The sequence below is a fragment of the Triticum aestivum genome, chromosome 6A (genome assembly GCF_018294505.1).
Source record: "Triticum aestivum cultivar Chinese Spring chromosome 6A, IWGSC CS RefSeq v2.1, whole genome shotgun sequence".
Lineage (NCBI taxonomy): Eukaryota > Viridiplantae > Streptophyta > Magnoliopsida > Poales > Poaceae > Triticum > Triticum aestivum.
The window spans coordinates 12,821,116-12,839,131 of NC_057809.1; the positions used below are offsets into that span (position 1 = coordinate 12,821,116).

The following is an 18,016-nucleotide window of genomic DNA, read 5'->3' on the forward strand; positions in this document are numbered from 1 at the left end:
CAAGAGTGACTGAGCACCTAAACCATTCCATTTGCATTAATTCGCTTCATCGCACTAAACAACATCATGCATTCCACGAGCAACTACTCTACTCTGCAGCTGCTACCAGAAGGATTGACTTCAATTGGATAAGCATAGCGTAAGCTGCTTGAGATTATTTCTCGGGCTACAAACACCCCAAAGGGTACAAATATCAAATATCCATGTCTCGAACACACCTGGTAAATGCAGGTTAAAACTTGGAATACAACATGTTGTTGAATTTGGCATACAACAAACGCTTGAACTCGCTGAGAATTGCAACCTCTATAGACATGATGATGTTAGCTTTTTTAATCTTGATTCACATGTATCTGCATATTAGTTTGCTTGTCCATGCATATAGGTAGTTGTAGCAGGTTAAGCCTCGGAGAACATGCAGGAGGTGAGATGCGAGGCGCCGTGAGATATGGCGCATGGCGAGATGCCGAACGGTGGCGAGAGGCTGCTGTGTATGCATGTCCGAGGTTGTTAGCTGCTGCTGCATGAGTGGTCGGGTCGTGTGGTTCCTAGAGTGATTCTAGGAGAAGATCAAGTCATTAGTTAGTGGTGTGCGTGGGTGCGTGCATGCAGTTAGTGGGCGAGTGTGTGGCCCGGCTACCTGAGCGTGATTCTACTTAAGCACTTGTATGCATATTTGCTTTCAGGAGAGAAATACAGAGAAGAGAAAAGGGTCGGCTGTGTGATACAGCGGCCACCAAATATCTGTGTTCTTTTGTTCTTCCGTGAGCTTTGAGAGGTAGCTAGAGGAAGAAGAAGAGGAGCTGGCGATCAGCTCCAACAATTGGTATCAAAGCTAGGTGATGACGAAGACGATGCCGCGTGACTCTTCAGCGAGTGGAGCATTGGTGCCGAGCAACTCGGCGGCGATGGCGGCTGTCGCGACGGCGGCGGCGGGGAAACTCCCATTCTCGCTGCTCACGAAGACGAACTACGCGGCGTGGGCGATGAGGATGAAGTACCTCCTGCGTGCCAACGGCGCATGGGCTGCCGTTGATCGCGAGGCGTCGTCCATGGAGGTCGACAAGGGTAAGGAGGAGATGGCCATGACGATCATCTCCCAGTCGATCGACGACACAACGCTGCTGCGAGTTGCGGAGAAGGAGACCACCGCCGATGTGTGGGGGGCGCTACGCTCCATGCACGTGGGCGTCGAGCGCGTCCGAGAGGCCAGGATTCAGTCCTTGCGCTCGGAGTTTGACGGCCTCAAGATGGGTGATGCGGAGTCCGTGGATGACTTCGCGGCGACGTTCAAGACGCTCGTGGGGCGCATCCGTGAGCTTGGTGATGCGATGGAGGAGAAGTACGTCGTGAAGAAGGTGCTCCGAGCCGTCTCCAACAAGTTCATCCATGTTGCGTCGTCAATTGCGTTGTTCGGCGACACCAACAAAATGGCCATGGAGGAGGCCATTGGTTCACTCAAGGCACACAAGGAACTCGTCAAGGGGCGTGAGACGGGACGCAAAGAAGAGCAGCTCCTCATGGCGAGAGGACACGACTCGTCGCGAGGACGGGGTCGTGGCCGTGGACGCAGTGGAGGGCGCAGAGACAAAAGTGAGGTACAGTGTTACAATTGCCGCAAACTTGGTCACTTCGCTTGGGAGTGTCCCGAGAAGAAGGAGAACGAGGAGGAGAAGGCGCTGCTGGGGCAGTCCGTCGACGACGAGCCAGCTCTCCTTTGAAGTTCCATGAAGAATTGGGAATCAAGATTATTGTTTGGCAATGCAACTCTTAATTGATTTGGGTGCATACACGCACGTATATATTTACAATGAGCAGCCCACGGCCTCGACTGTACATGGTAACTAGGAGGCGGGGTAAGGTAGGAAATGATCCTACATATACATGCGATATACTGCCTATACAAAAGATATTCAACACCCCCCCGCAGTCGATACGTCATTAGTGACGCATAGACTGGACCGAAACTTCTCAAATGTAGTCGTCGGTAACCCCTTGGTCATGACATCGGCGAACTGCTGAGCGGTGGGGACATGTAAGACCCGTATGTGTCCGAGAGCCACCTGCTCACGCACGAAGTGAATGTCGAGCTCGATGTGTTTCGTGCGAGATGATGAACGGGGTTGGCGGAGAGGTAGACGGCAGAGACGTTGTCGCAGTAGACAACGGTAGCCTTGGCCACGCCAAGGTGCAACTCCTGAAGAAGCTGCCGTAGCCAAGAGCACTCTGCAACAGCATTAGCCACAGCGCGATACTCAGCCTCGGCACTCGACCTGGACACCGTGGGTTGTCGTTTAGACGACCACGAGATGAGGGAGGGCCCGAGGTAGACGCAGTAGCCAGAGGTGGAGCGCCGAGTGTCGGGGCAGCCGGCCCAGTCGCAATCGGAGTAGGCCACCAGATCCGTGGAGGAGGACGCCGTCAACGTGAGAGCAAGACCCATAGTGCCGCGGATGTAACGGAGAATCCGCTTCACCAAGGACCAGTGAGAGTCACGGGGAGCGTGCATGTGGAGGCACACCTGCTGAACCGCGTACTGTAGGTCGGGACGAGTGAGCGTCAAGTACTGCAGGGCCCCAACAATGGACCGGTAAAAGGCGGCGTCCTGCGCCGGGGTGCCTTCAAGAGCGGAGACCTTAGCCTTCGTGTCGATAGGCGTAGGTGCGGGCTTACAGTTAAGCATGCCGGCGCGCTCGAGTAACTCCTGGGCATACTGTTGCTGATGAAGAAAGAACCCGTCCGCACGACGCACTACCTCGATCCCGAGGAAGTAGTGTAAAGGACCGAGGTCCTTCATCGCGAACTCGGTGCTGAGGCGAGCCGTGAGCTGTCGGAGAAGCTCAGTCGTGGAAGCAGTCAGGATGATGTCATTGACGTAGAGCAGCAGGTAAGCCGTCCCAATGGCGTGCTGGTAGACGAACAGAGAGGCATCCGAGCGGGTGGCCACGAAGCCAAGCTGCTGAAGGAAGGCAGCGATCCGCTGGTACCAAGCACGAGGAGCCTGTTGGGGAATGTAGTAATTTCAAAAAAATTCCTACGCACACGCAAGATCATGGTGATGTATAGCAACGAGGGAAGAGTATTGTCTACGTACCCAACGCAGACCGACTGCGGAAGAGATGACACGACGTAGAGGAAGTAGTCGTACGTCTTCACGATCCAACCGATCAAGCACCGAAACTACGGCACCTCCGAGTTCGAGCACACGTTCAGCTCGATAACGATCCCCGGACTCCGATCCAGCAAAGTGTCGGGGAAGAGTTCCATCAGCACGACGGCGTGGTGACGATCTTGATGAACTACAGCAGCAGGGCTTCGCCTAAACTCCGCTACAGTACTATCGAGGTATATGGTGGCAGGGGGCACCGCACACGGCTAAGGAATAGATCACGTGGATCAACTTGTTGTGTCTTTGGTGCTAGCCCTGCCCCTCTATTTATATGTTGAGCCCCGGGGTCGAAACTTGGAGCAAAAGCCTCCTCAAAGTCGGTTTTTCCCGAAAGGCAAGAGTCCCACTCGGACTCCAGGACCAAATGCCACAATCCTTGGCGTCTGGCCCAGACGCCATGGGCCTCGGCGTCTGGCCCAGGGCCAGACGCCAGGGTCTCCGGCGTTTGGCCCCCTGGCCTCCGCAAAACTCCTTTTGCACCGACCTAAAGCCTCATGGGCTTGACCCCTTGGCCTAACCATATCATCCAATATATGAATCTTTACGTCTCGACCATTTCGAGACTCCTCGTCATGTCCCCGATCTCATCCGGGACTCCGAACTCCTTCGGTTCATCAAAACATGTAAACTCATAATATAACTGTCATCGTAACCTTAAGCGTGCGGACCCTACGGGTTCGAGAATAATGTAGACATGACCGAGACACGTCTCCGGTCAATAACCAATAGCGGGACCTGGATGCCCATATTGGCTCCTACATATTCTACGAAGATCTTTATCGGTCAGACCGCATAACAACATACGTTGTTCGCTTTGTCATCGGTATGTTACTTGCCCGAGATTCGATCGTCGGTATCCAATACCTAGTTCAATCTCGTTATCGGCAAGTCTCTTTACTCGTTCCGTAATACATCATCTCACAACTAACATATTAGTTGTAATTCTTGGAAGGCTTATGTGATGTGTATTACCGAGAGGGCCCAGAGATACCTCTCCGACAATCGGAGTGACAAATCCTAATCTCGAAATACGCCAACCCAACATCGACCATTGGAGACACCTGTAGTACTCCTTTATAATCACCCAGTTACGTTGTGACGTTTGGTAGTACCCAAAGTGTTCCTCCGGTAAACGGGAGTTGCATAATCTCATAGTCATAGGAACATGTATAAGTCATGAAGAAAGCAATAGCAACATACTAAATGATCAGGTGCTAAGCTAATGGAATGGGTCATGTCAATCAGATCATTCAACTAATGATGTGATCTCGTTACTCAAATAACAACTCATTGTTCATGGTTAGGAAACATAACCATCTTTGATTAACGAGCTAGTCAAGTAGAGGCATACTAGTGACACTTTGTTTGTCTATATATTCACACATGTATTATGTTTCCGGTAAATACAATTCTAGCATGAATAATAAACATTTATCATGAAATAAGGAAATAAATAATAACTTTATTATTGCCTCTAGGGCATATTTCCTTCAGTCCCTCACTTGCACTAGAGTCAATAATCTAGTTCACATCGCCATGTGATTTAACACCAATATTCATATTTGTATATGATTAACACCCATAGTTCACATCGTCATGTGACCAACACCCAAAGGGTTTACTAGAGTCAATAATCTAGTTCACATCGCTTATGTGATTAACACCCAAAGAGTACTAAGGTGTGATCATGTTTTGCTCGTGAGAGAAGCTTAGTCAACGGGTCTGTCACATTCAGAGCCGTATGTATTTTGCAAATATTCTATGTCTACAATGCTCTGTACGGAGCTACTCTAGCTAATCGCTCCCACTTTCAATATGTATCCAGATTGAGACTTAGAGTCATCTGGATCAGTGTAAAAATTTGCACTGATGTAACTTTTACAACAAACACTTTTATCACCTCCATAATCGAGAAACATCTCCTTAGTCCTTACTAAGGATATTCCTGACCAATGTCAAGTGATCTACTCCTAGATCACTATTGTACTCCCTTGCCAAATACAAAGCAAGGTATACAATAGGTCTGGTACAAAGCATAGCATACTTTATAGAACCTATGACTGAGGCATAGGGAATGACTTTTCATTCTCTTTCTATTTTCTGCTGTGGTCGGGATTTGAGTCTTACCCAATTTCATACCTTTGCAACACAGGCAAGAACTCTTTCTTTAACTGTTCTATTTTGAACTATTTCAAAAACTTGCCAAGGTATGTACTCATTGAAAATCTTATCAAGCGTCTTGATCTATCTCAATAGATCTTGATGCTCAATATATAAGTAGCTTTTTACTGAGGTCTTTTCTTTTTAAAGAACTCCTTTAAAAACACTCTTTTATGCTTTGCAGAAAAATTCTACATCATTTCTGATCAACAATATGTCACTCACATATACTAATCAGAAAGGCTGTAGTGCTCCCACTCACTTTATTGTAAATACAGGCTTCATCGTAAGTCCATATAAAACTATATGCTTTGATCAACTTATCAAAGCGTATATTCCAACTTCGAGATGCTTGCATCAGTCCATAGATGGATCGCTGGAGCTTGCACATTATGTTAGCACCTTTAGGATTGACAAAACCTTCTGGTTGCATCATATACAACTCTTCTTTAATAAATCCATTAAGGAATGCAGTTTTGACATCCATTTGCCAGATTTCATAAAATGTGGCAATTGCTAACATGATTCAGATAGACTTAAGCATCGATACGAGTGAGAAAACCTCATCGTATTCAACACCTTGAACTTGTTGAAAAACTTTTGCAACAAGTCGAGCTTGGTAGATAGTAACACTACTATCAGTGTCTGTCTTCCTCTTGAAGATCCATTTATTTAACATGGCTTTGCTGATCATCGAGCAAGTCAATCAAAGTCCATACTTTGTTGTCATACATGGATCATATCTCAGATTTTATGGCCTCAAGCCATCTCGCGGAATCTGGGCTCATCATCGCTTCCTCATAGTTCGTAGGTTCATCATGGTCTAGTAACATGACTTCCAGAACATGATTACTACACCACTCTGGTGCAGATCTTACTCTGGAAGACCTACGAGGTTCTGTAGTAACTTGATCTGAAGTTTTATGATCAATATCATTAGCTTCCTCACTAATTGGTGTATTTGTCACAGGAACTGATTTCTGTGATGAACTAGTTTCCAATAAGGGAGCAGGTACAGTTACCTCATCAAGTTCTACTTTCCTCCCACTCACTTCTTTCGAGAGAAACTCCTTCTCCAGAAAGGATCCATTTTTAGCAATGAATATCTTGCCTCTGGATCTGTGATAGAAGGTGTACCCAACAATTTCCTTTGGGTATTCTATGAAGACGTACTTCTCTGATTTGGGTTCGAGCTTATCAGGATGAAACTTTTTCACATAAGCATCGCAGCCCCAAACTTTAAGAAACGACAACTTGGGTTTCTTGCTAAACCATAGTTCATATAGTGTCGTCTCAACGGATTTAGATGGTGCCCTTTTAACATGAATGCAGCTGTCTCTAATGCATAACCCCAAAACGACAATGGTAAATCAATAAGAGACATCATAGATCGCACCATATCCAATAAAGCGCGGTTACGACGTTCGGACACACCATAACGTTGTGGTGTTCCAGGTGGCGTGAGCTGTGAAACTATTCCACATTGTTTTAATTGAAGACCAAACTCGTAACTCAAATATTCGTCTCCGTGATCAGATCGCAGAAACTTTATTTTCTTGTTACGATGATTTTCCACTTCACTCCGAAATTCTTTGAACCTTTCAACTATTTCAGACTTATGTTTCATCAAGTAGATATAACCATATCTGCTCAAATCATCTTGTGAAGGTCAGAAAATAACGATACTTGCCACGAGCATCAACACTCATTGGATCGCATACATCAGTATGTATTATTTCCAATAAGTCAGTAGCTTGTTCCATTGTTCCGAAGAACGGAGTTTCAGTCATCTTGCCCAAAAGGCACGGTTCGCAAGCATCAAATGATTCATAACCAAGTGATTCCAAAAATCCATCTTTATGGAGTTTCTTCATGCGCTTTACACCGATATGACCCAAACGGCAGTGCCACAAATAAGTTGCACTATCATTATTAACTTTGCATCTTTTGGCATCAATATTATGAATATGTGTATCACTACGATCGAGATCCAACAAACTATGTTCATTGGGTGTATGACCATCGAAGGTCTTATTCATGTAAACAGAACAACAATTGTTCTCTAACTTAAATGAATAATCGTATTGCAATAAACATGATCAAATCATATTCATGCTCAACGCAAACACCAAATAACACTTATTTAGGTTTAATACTAATCCCGAAAGTATAGGGAGTGTGCGATGATGATCATATCAATCTTGGAACTATTTCCAACACACATCGTCACTTCACCCTTAACTAGTCTCTGTTTATTCTGCAACTCCCGTTTCGAGTTACTAATCTTAGCAACTGAACTAGTATCAAATACTTAGGGTTTGCTATAAACACTAGTAAAGTACACATCAATAACATGTATATCAAGTATACTTATGTTCACTTTGCCATCCTTCTTATCCGCCAATCACTTGGGGTGATTCCGTTTCCGGTGACCAGTCCCTTTGCAGTAGAAGCACTTAGTCTCGGGCTTAGGACCAGACTTGGGCTTCTTCACTTGAGCAGCAACTTGCTTGCCGTTCTTCTTGAAGTTCCCCTTCTTCCCTTTGCCCTTTTCTTGAAACTAGTGGTCTTATCAACCATCAACACTTGATGTTTTTCTTGATTTCTACCTTCATTGATTTCATCATCACGAAGAGCTAGGGAGTTGTTTCCGTTATCCCTTGCATATTATAGTTCATCACGAAGTTCTACTAACTTGGTGATGGTGACTAGAGAATTCTGTCAATCACTATCTTATCTGGAAGATTAACTCCCACTTGATTCAAGCGATTGTAGTACCCAGACAATCTGAGCACATGCTCACTAGTTGAGCGATTCTCCTCCATCTTTTAGCTATAGAACTTGTTGGAGACTTCATATCTCACAACTCGGGTATTTGCTTGAAATATTAACTTCAACTCCTGGAACATCTCATATGGTCCATGACGTTCAAAACGTCTTTGAAGTCCCGATTCTAAGCCGTTAAGCATGGTGCACTTAAACTATCAAGTAGTCATCATATTGAGCTAGCTAAATGTTCATAACGTTTGCATCTGCTCCTGCCATAGGTCTGTCACCTAGCGGTGCATCAAGGACATAATTCTTCTGTGCAGCAATGAGGATAATCCTCAGATCACGGATCCAATCCGCATCATTGCTACTAACATCTTTCAACACAATTTTCTCTAGGAACATATCAAAATAAACACAGGGAAGCAACAACGCGAGCTATTGATCTATAATTTGCAAAATACTACCAGGACTAAGCTCATGATAAATTTAAGTTCAATTAATCATATTACTTAAGAACTCCCACTTAGACGGACATCCCTCTAATCCTCTAAGTGATCACGTGATCCAAATCAACTAAACCATGTCCGATCATCACGTGAGATGGAGTAGTTTCAATGGTGAACATCACTATGTTGATCATATCTACTATATGATTCACGCTCGACCTTTCGGTCTCCGTGTTCCGAGGCCATATCTGTATATGCTAGGCTCGTCAAGTATAACCTGAGTATTCTGCGTGCGCAACTGTTTTGCACCCGTTGTATTTGAACGTAGAGCCTATCACACCCGATCATCACGTGGTGTCTCAGCACGAAGAACTTTCGCAACGGTGCATACTCAGGGAGAACACTTCTTGATAATTAGTGAGAGATCATCTTAAAATGCTACCGACAATCAAAGCAAGATAAGATGCATAAAAAGATAAACATCACATGCAATCAATATAAGTGATATGATATGGCCATCATCATCTTGTGCTTGTGATCTCCATCTCCGAAGCACCGTCATGATCACCATCGTCACCGGCGCGACACCTTGATCTCCATCGTAGCATCGTTGTCGTCTCGCCAATCTTATGCTTCCACGACTATCACTACCGTTTAGTAATAAAGTAAAGCATTACATCGCGATTGCATTGCATACAATAAAGCGACAACCATATGGCTCCTGCCAGTTGCCGATAACTCGGTTACAAAACATGATCATCTCATACAATAAAGTTCAGCACCATGCCTTCACCATATCACATCACAACATGCCCTGCAAAAACAAGTTAGACGTCCTCTACTTTGTTGTTGCATGTTTTACGTGGCTGCTACGGGCTTAAGTAAGAACCAATCTCACCTACGCATCAAAACCACAACGATAGTTTGTCAAATAGACTCCGTTTTAACCTTCGCAAGGACCGGGCGTAGCCATACTTGGTTCAACTAAAGTTGGAGAGGCAGTCGCCCGCAAGCCATCTCTGTGCAAAGCACGTCGAGGGAACCGGTCTCGCGTAAGCGTACGCGTAAGGTTGGTCCGGGTCGTCTCGTCCAACAATACCGCCGAACCAAAGTATGACATGCTGGTAGGCAGTATGACTTGTATCGTCCACAACTCACTTGTGTTCTACTCGTGCATATAACATCAACATAAATAACCTAGGCTCGGATGCCACTGTTGGGTTTCGTAGTAATTTCAAAAAATTTCCTACGCACACGCAAGATCATGGTGATGTATAGCAACGAGGGAAGAGTATTGTCTACGTACCCAATGCAGACCGACTGCGGAAGCGATGACACGACGTAGAGGAAGTAGTCGTACGTCTTCACGATCCAACCGATCAAGCACCGAAACTACGGCACCTCCGAGTTCGAGCACACGTTCAGCTCGATGACGATCCCCGGACTCCGATCCAGCAAAGTGTCGGGGAAGAGTTCCGTCAGCACGACGGCGTGGTAACGATCTTGATGAACTACAGCAGCAGGGCTTCGCCTAAACTCCGCTACAGTATTATCGAGGTATATGGTGGCAGGGGGCACCGCACACGGCTAAGGAATAGATCACGTGGATCAACTTGTTGTGTCTTTGGTGCTAGCACTGCCCCTCTATTTATATGTTGAGCCCCGGGGTCGAAACTTGGAGCAAAAGCCTCCTCAAAGTCGGTTTTTCCCGAAAGGCAAGAGTCCCACTCGGACTCCAGGACCAAACGCCACAATCCTTGGCGTCTGGCCCAGACGCCATGGGCCTCGGCGTCTGGCCCAGGGCCAGACGCCAGGGTCTCCGGCGTTTGGCCCCCTGGCCTCCGCAAAACTCCTTTTGCACCGACCTAAAGCCTCATGGGCTTGACCCCTTGGCCTAACCATATCATCCAATATATGAATCTTTACGTCTCGACCATTTCGAGACTCCTCGTCATGTCCCCGATCTCATCCGGGACTCCGAACTCCTTCGGTTCATCAAAACATGTAAACTCATAATATAACTGTCATCGTAACCTTAAGCGTGCGGACCCTACGGGTTCGAGAATAATGTAGACATGACCGAGACACGTCTCCGGTCAATAACCAATAGCGGGACCTGGATGCCCATATTGGCTCCTACATATTCTACGAAGATCTTTATCGGTCAGACCGCATAACAACATACGTTGTTCCCTTTGTCATCGGTATGTTACTTGCCCGAGATTCGATCGTCGGTATCCAATACCTAGTTCAATCTCGTTATCGGCAAGTCTCTTTACTCGTTCCGTAATACATCATCTCACAACTAACATATTAGTTGTAATGCTTGCAAGGCTTATGTGATGTGTATTACCGAGAGGGCCCAGAGATACCTCTCCGACAATCGGAGTGACAAATCCTAATCTCGAAATACGCCAACCCAACATCGACCATTGGAGACACCTGTAGTACTCCTTTATAATCACCCAGTTACGTTGTGACGTTTGGTAGTACCCAAAGTGTTCCTCCGGTAAACGGGAGTTGCATAATCTCATAGTCATAGGAACATGTATAAGTCATGAAGAAAGCAATAGCAACATACTAAACGATGAGGTGCTAAGCTAATGGAATGGGTCATGTCAATCAGATCATTCAACTAATGATGTGATCTCGTTACTCAAATAACAACTCATTGTTCATGGTTAGGAAACATAACCATCTTTGATTAACGAGCTAGTCAAGTAGAGGCATACTAGTGACACTTTGTTTGTCTATATATTCACACATGTATTATGTTTCCGGTAAATACAATTCTAGCATGAATAATAAACATTTATCATGAAGTAAGGAAATAAATAATAACTTTATTATTGCCTCTAGGGCATATTTCCTTCAGAGCCTGCTTGAGCCCATAGAGTGAGCGCGAGAGTAGGCACACATGATCCGGCTGAGTGGCATCGACGAAGCCGATGGGCTGCTGACAGTAGACCTGCTCGGCGAGATGGCCATGAAGGAACGCGTTGGAGACGTCCATCTGGTGGACGGGCCATGCGCGGGAGACCGCCAGCTGGAGGACAGTGCGGATAGTGCCCGGTTTGACAACCGGGGCGAAGGTGTCGGTGAAGTCCACACCGGCGCGCTGACGGAAACCACGAATGACCCACCGAGCCTTGTAGCGCTCAAGGGTCCCGTCAGGCCGGGTCTTATGCCGAAAGACCCATTTGCCGCTGATCACGTTAGCATGCGGCGGCCGAGGCACCAGCTGCCAGGTGCGGTTACGCTGAAGAGCGTCGAACTCCTCCTGCATCGCGGCGAGCCAATGAGGGTCTCGAAGAGCCGCTCGAGCCGATGATGGGAGGGGAGAAGGCGCTGAGGTGGACGGCACCGAGGCCGCAAGCAAGTACTCGTCGGCAGAGTACCACTGACTCGGGCGGAGCGCACCGGTCCGGGCATGAGTCACCATGCGGGAGGGCGGCGGGGCCGGTGCGGCGGGCGAGGGTGAAGAAGAGCCCGCCGAGACCGAGCCGGCCGAGGGCGCAGGGGATCCCTGCGCGGATCCGGGCGACGCAGGCGCTGGAGAGGCCGGCGGAGAGCCCTCAGCCGAGCCCGCTGGTGAGGCGGAGGCGGGCGTCGGGGGCAAGGTCGCTGTAGAGCCCGACGCGGGGGCCCGGCGGAGGGCGAGGAAGGCGCCGAGGCGATGGGTGTCGCGGAGGACGTCAAGGACGCCGCGGCATCGGGCGAGGGGACTGGGCCCGAGGCCGATCCCGCAGCCGCCGAGCGGGGCGTCGAACCCTCCGAAGCCTCAGCCGCCGAGCCGGCATCCCGCGAGGTGGGGAGGGGGCCAAAACCAGGAGGCGGCCCGAGGGAGGCCCGAGGGCGCGGGGGCGCACCAAGGAGGCCCGAGACCGAGCCGCCAGTAGCAGAAGGTGAAGACGCTGGCGAGTCGGTCGGTGGTACCTGCTGAAACGGAAAAACCCTTTCGTCAAAGTAGACGTGTCTAGAGGTGAAGACACGGTGAGAAACAGGGTCGTAGCAGCGGTAGCCCTTGGTGTTGGCAGGGTAACCCAAGAAGATGCACGCAAGAGAGCGAGGAGCGAGCTTATGAGGGGTGGTAGAGGCGATGCTGGGATAGCAGAGGCACCCGAAGATGCGAAGATCGTCATAGGATGGGGGGCTCCCGAAAAGCAAGTGGTGTGGTGCAAAGTTGCCACGGACGCGGCAAGGCCGAATGTTGATGAGGCGTGATGCGGTGGCAAGTGCATCGGGCCAGAAGCGGGGTGGCACATTAGCATGAAATAACAAGGTGCGGACACAATCGTTAAGAGTGCGTAAGACCCGTTCTGCGCGCCCATTTTGTTGCGAGGTATAGGGACAAGTGAGATGAAATATCGTGCCATGTGTGGTGAGGAGGGTGCGAACCGCGAGGTTGTCGAACTCCTTCCCGTTGTCGGTTTGGATAGCGTGGATGGGGCGACCAAACTGGGTGGTGACATAGGAGTAAAAGGCGGTGAGAATGGATATGACATCAGATTTCCGCCGCAACGGGAAGGTCCACACATAGTGCGAAAAATCATCTAAAATGACAAGATAATAGATGTAGCCGGTATTACTCGCAACTGGAGAAGTCCACACATCACTATGAAGTAGTTCAAACGGATACGATGCAACTGACGAGGAAGTGCTAAAAGGAAGCCGAGTATGTTTGCCTAGACGACACGCATGACAAGTGTGACCGTCGATCTTATTACAAGTGAAAGAAAAACTCCGAAGAATATGACGAAGGGTGGTGTCGTTCGGATGTCCCAAGCGAGCGTGCCAAAGATCCACACCGACGGAGAGGGCGACCGGAGAGGTGGAGGTGGAGGCGGGTGGGTGGACTGGGTAGAGCTCGTCGGGGCTATCACAGCGGTGGAGCACCATCCGGGTACGGGCATCCTTGACAGAAAAACCACACATGTCAAATTCAACGGTGACAGGGTTATCACGAGTAAGGGAACGAACGGAAACAAGATTAGTAATGAGTTCGGGAGAGACAAGTATGTTAGATAATGAAATCGGTGTAGATGTGGATGGAAAGTAAGCATGGCCTATGTGCGTGATAGGAAGAGATGACCCATCGCCAACAGTAATACGATTGGAGGTATGAACAGGATATGAGAAGTGGAGAGTACCGGGGTTGGCAGCCATATGAGAGGTGGCGCCACTATCCATGTACCAATCGCCGCCACCCGTGTAGTTGGCTGGTGAGGGGGCGGACTGAAGCGCCGCGAGAAGGGCCGGATCCCATGGAGCCGGCGGGAGCGGCGGCGCCGACGGTGGCAGTGCGGCATAGGGCGCCGCGGCATAGGGCACCTGCGGCGGCGCGGTGTAGGGCGCCATGGCGTAGGCGCCTGGAGATGGCGCGGCGTATGGCGCTGCTGGAGGCGCGGCGTACGGCGCCTGTGGCGCGGCGATCAGCGCCTGGTGCGCTGCGGGACGTGGCCCCAGAAGGCCAGGAGCGGGCGGGCGGGGCACCGACATGCTATACGCATGCACCAGGCCCGTCCACGGGTTCTGGGCCGCGGCCCAGGGCGCGGTGGCCTGCTGCTGACGAGGCTGGCCCCCCTGGCCGTTTCCCTTGCGACCGCGACGCCCACCACGGCGGCGATCGGAGGAGGCAGGCGGGGTGGCGGCCCCTGGAAGTGGCCCGCTGGTGGCGGCGGGTACGGCCCGTAGGAGGCTGCCGGAGGAGGGAACCGCGGCGCGGCGGGCGCCTGTGGAGCCGGCGGGGGCGGGCCGCCGCGGGAGGTCCCGGCAGCGAGGGCGACGTGGGTCGCCCTAGTTTTCGCCATCTTCATGCGACGTTCCTCCAGACGCAAGTAAGCCACAACCTTGGCAAAGGTTGGCTCCGGGATCAAGGTGAGGTTGGAGGCAGCGTTGCCGAACTCTTCATTGAGCCCGGCGGAGAGGGTGCTGAGGAGGAGATCGTCGGAGATGATTTCGCCGAGATCACGGAGCTCATCTGCAAGTTTCTTGAGACGCATGCAATAGTCATCGACAGAGGAATCAAGTTGATGCGACCCAAAAAACTCTTGTTGAAGAAAATCCCGGCGTTGGAGTTGGTTGTCGGTGAAGAGCCCGTTGAGTTTGGTCCAAACGGCGAGGGCGTCATCCCCGTCGCTGACCACCGTGTGGAAGAGATCCTTGGAGATGGTGAGGTAGAACCACCGGATGAGTGTAGCATCGATGGTCGTCCACTCTACATCACCGAGCATGAGGCTGGAATCCACGGAACCGTCGACGTGATCATGGAGATGATACTCGCGGAACACTAGAGAGAAATAGGTCTTCCAGGCATAGTAGGTGGAGGTGGAGTAGTCAAGGCACACGGGGACACGGCGGTGGATGTCAAGATCGCGGATGAGCACGGGATCGGGGCCGGCGAAGGGGTTGGGGATGACGGAACCGGATGCGGAGGAGGCGGGTGAGGCCATGGCGATGTCGGGTGGGAGAGGGAAGGTGGTGGTGCGGCTGGAGGGGAAGCAGCGGCAGGGAGAAGAAGCGGCGGCGGCGGCGCAGCTAGGGGGCGGCGGCGGCGGTGATGCGGCGGCGGCAGCCTAGGGCACGGCGGCAGCAGGAGCGGAAGCTGTTTAGGAAGAGGATCGTGTGAGGAAAACTGTTACCATATTGTTTGGCAATGCAACTCTCAATTGATTTGGGTGCATACACGCACGTATATATTTACAATGAGCAGCCCACGGCCTCGACTATACATGGTAACTAGGAGGCGGGGTAAGGTAGGAAATGATCCTACATATACATGCGATATACTGCCTATACAAAAGATATTCAACAAAGATTAGGGGGGTGATTGTTAGCTTTTTTAATCTTGATTCACATGTATCTGCATATTAGTTTGCTTGTCCATGCATATAGGTAGTTGTAGCAGGTGAAGCCTCGGAGAACATGCAGGAGGTGAGATGCGAGGCGCCGTGAGATATGGCGCATGGCGAGATGCCGAACGGTGGCGAGAGGCTGCTGTGTATGCATGTCTGAGGTTGTTAGCTGCTGCCGCATGAGTGGCCGGCTCGTGTGGTTCCTAGAGTGATTCTAGGAGAAGATCAAGTCATTAGTTAGTGGTGTGCGTGGGTGCGTGCATGCAGTTAGTGAACGAGTGTGTGGCCCGGCTACGTGAGCGTGAGTCTACTTAAGCACTTGTATGCATATTTGCTTTCAGGAGAGAAATACAGAGAAGAGAAAAGGGTCGGCTGTGTGATACAGCGGCCACCAAATATCTGTGTTCTTTTGTTCTTCCGTGAGCTTTGAGAGGTAGCTAGAGGAAGAAGAAGAGGAGCTGGCGATCAGCTCCAACAGATGATGCGCACACTGCCATCACCCTCTGCACTGTCAATCAGGTGCACAAAACCTCCACGGTTTGGTTCAGCACGGAACATAGCCAATGGCCTCCCCAGCTGAAATCCGCATCGTATGACGGCATGCCAAGCCAGCTGACAACTCTTATGTCGGTCACCGGCAAATCACCTCCAGCCGGGCGCTCGTCGTCTCTCTTTGCTAGCTCGAGGTAGTCGATTGCCGAATGCACTAGCTCATTGTTCACCCGACTGTGGGTGTCTCTGATTCACCGCATGATGTATGTCAGCTGCTCGCACGAACTGATGTCACGCACTTTGTCGGTGACACTTAGGTTTATTATAGCATTGCCGAAGTAGCCGTCTAGGAGTGGTGGCCTCATGATGCGACGGATGTTGGCTGAGAACATAAGCTGGGTCGTAGCGTCCGGCCGTAGCATCCGGGCTAAGCACATGCATTGCCACAGGTGGGCACTGACTGCACTGAAGGTGCTCATGGCATCCCCACCAGAAATGCGCTTGAGACTTGAAAGTTGGTCCTTGGAAAGGGTGAAGACAACAACCTCGTTGACGACATGCCCCGGCTGTGGAGGTAGGTTGATATTGGGGCTAAAAACAGCAAGTGCTTCGGGATGAACAATGGGTGGATCACACGCACACAAGCGTGTGCGGCCATGGCAGGGGAGGTTCACCATAGCCCAGTCGCCATCCCTGGAGAAAGCTGACCATGTCCGAAAGAAGTGGAATACAACAGAGCCGTCCATGGCAGCATGGTGCGTTGCCGACCCTAAGACCACCCCACCACACTTCAAAAATGTCACCTACATACATAGATGTATGGATTAATTTGTGGTACATATTACTAATTGCTTCATAATAGTAAATGTTAGTAGTACTGTTAATTGTAATTGATTTTGGATAGAAAAAAAAGGAGCAATTAAGAATCAAACGGACCTGTGCAGCCCACAAGAGGCCGTCTGAGTTGTCGACGTGGGGAACAAACAACCTTCTTTGCTTTGAGGATGGCTTGAAGTCGCTGAAGTCATCCATGGTGAGACGAGACTGAGCCACCAGGAAGAGCATGCCCTTGCCGTTGCAGTCGATCTGTAACCGGTCGTCGGTGCCCGCCCTCAAGCGGCCGACCAGGGGGTAGAAGGGCACAAGTGCCCTGCCCAATGCTGTCTTCAACCTTGTCACATCGAAGAAGTCGTCGCAGGCGGTTTCTGGTCGGCGGTAGAAGTGGACGAGTGGGGTGTAGCCTCTGTTGGCTAGCATGAGGTCGAACGGCGATAGTGGCAGCTGCGAGCTCATCAGCCAGGGACCTCATGTGGGCGAAGTAGGTGGCCACCGACTGCGTCCCCTTGTGCGCAGTGGAGAGCGCGACTCTGATGTTGTTGACGCGCGCCCTGGAATACGACGAGAACATGTGGGCAAGGGCTGCCCAGAGCTCGTGCGGCGTAGCTATAGATGTGACCTGCACGAGGACTTCCTTGGTGAGGTTATTGAGCAAGTATCCAAGTACCTGCTGCCCTTCTTTGAACCAGATCGGATGGAGAGGGTTGGGTGTTTTCTCCTCTTTCCCGTCATTGTCCTTCGTGATGATGAACTTGGCTGGCTCCGGCATCGTCCCGTCGACGTAGCCGAAGTAACCCGCACCTCTCTGTTGCGGCATCACCTGGGCACGCCACAGAACGTAGTTGGTGCGGGTAAGCTTCTCAGCGACCTGCCCCATGGAGGCGGTCTGAACGGAGCTTGAGGAGGACGACATGGCTGGGGTAGGTTTTTCTAGATGTAGTGGATAGAGGAGGCTCTGATACCATGTAAACGAGCGGAGAATGTCGTACCTCGTTGGAGGCGACGGTTGCGTGTTATATAGGCAGGGGCATCTCCCTGATAAGCATACAAAGTTGTTGGGATTACATCTTGAGAAACAAGGAAGATCTAGAGAGATAGAGAGATAAGAAGTTACAACAAGATAAACTCTAACTATCTAGCCGGGCCAGGTTCGGCCGGTGCGCCCTATGGGCCTATTGCAATATGTTTAACACCCTCCCATAATCACAACTTGGACAAGTTGAGATTACGCTTAAATTTCTCAAAACTTCTTGTAGGCAAGGCCTTGGTAAATCCATCAACAACTT

The 18,016-nt window shown here is 50.1% G+C and overlaps 1 pseudogene; it reads right to left on the reverse strand.

Moving 5' to 3' along the window:
- Positions 1–232: 232 nt before the first annotated feature.
- Positions 233–17,643, reverse strand: LOC123129298 (putrescine hydroxycinnamoyltransferase 1-like; annotated as a pseudogene).
- Between the last annotated feature and the right edge of the window lie 373 nt (positions 17,644–18,016).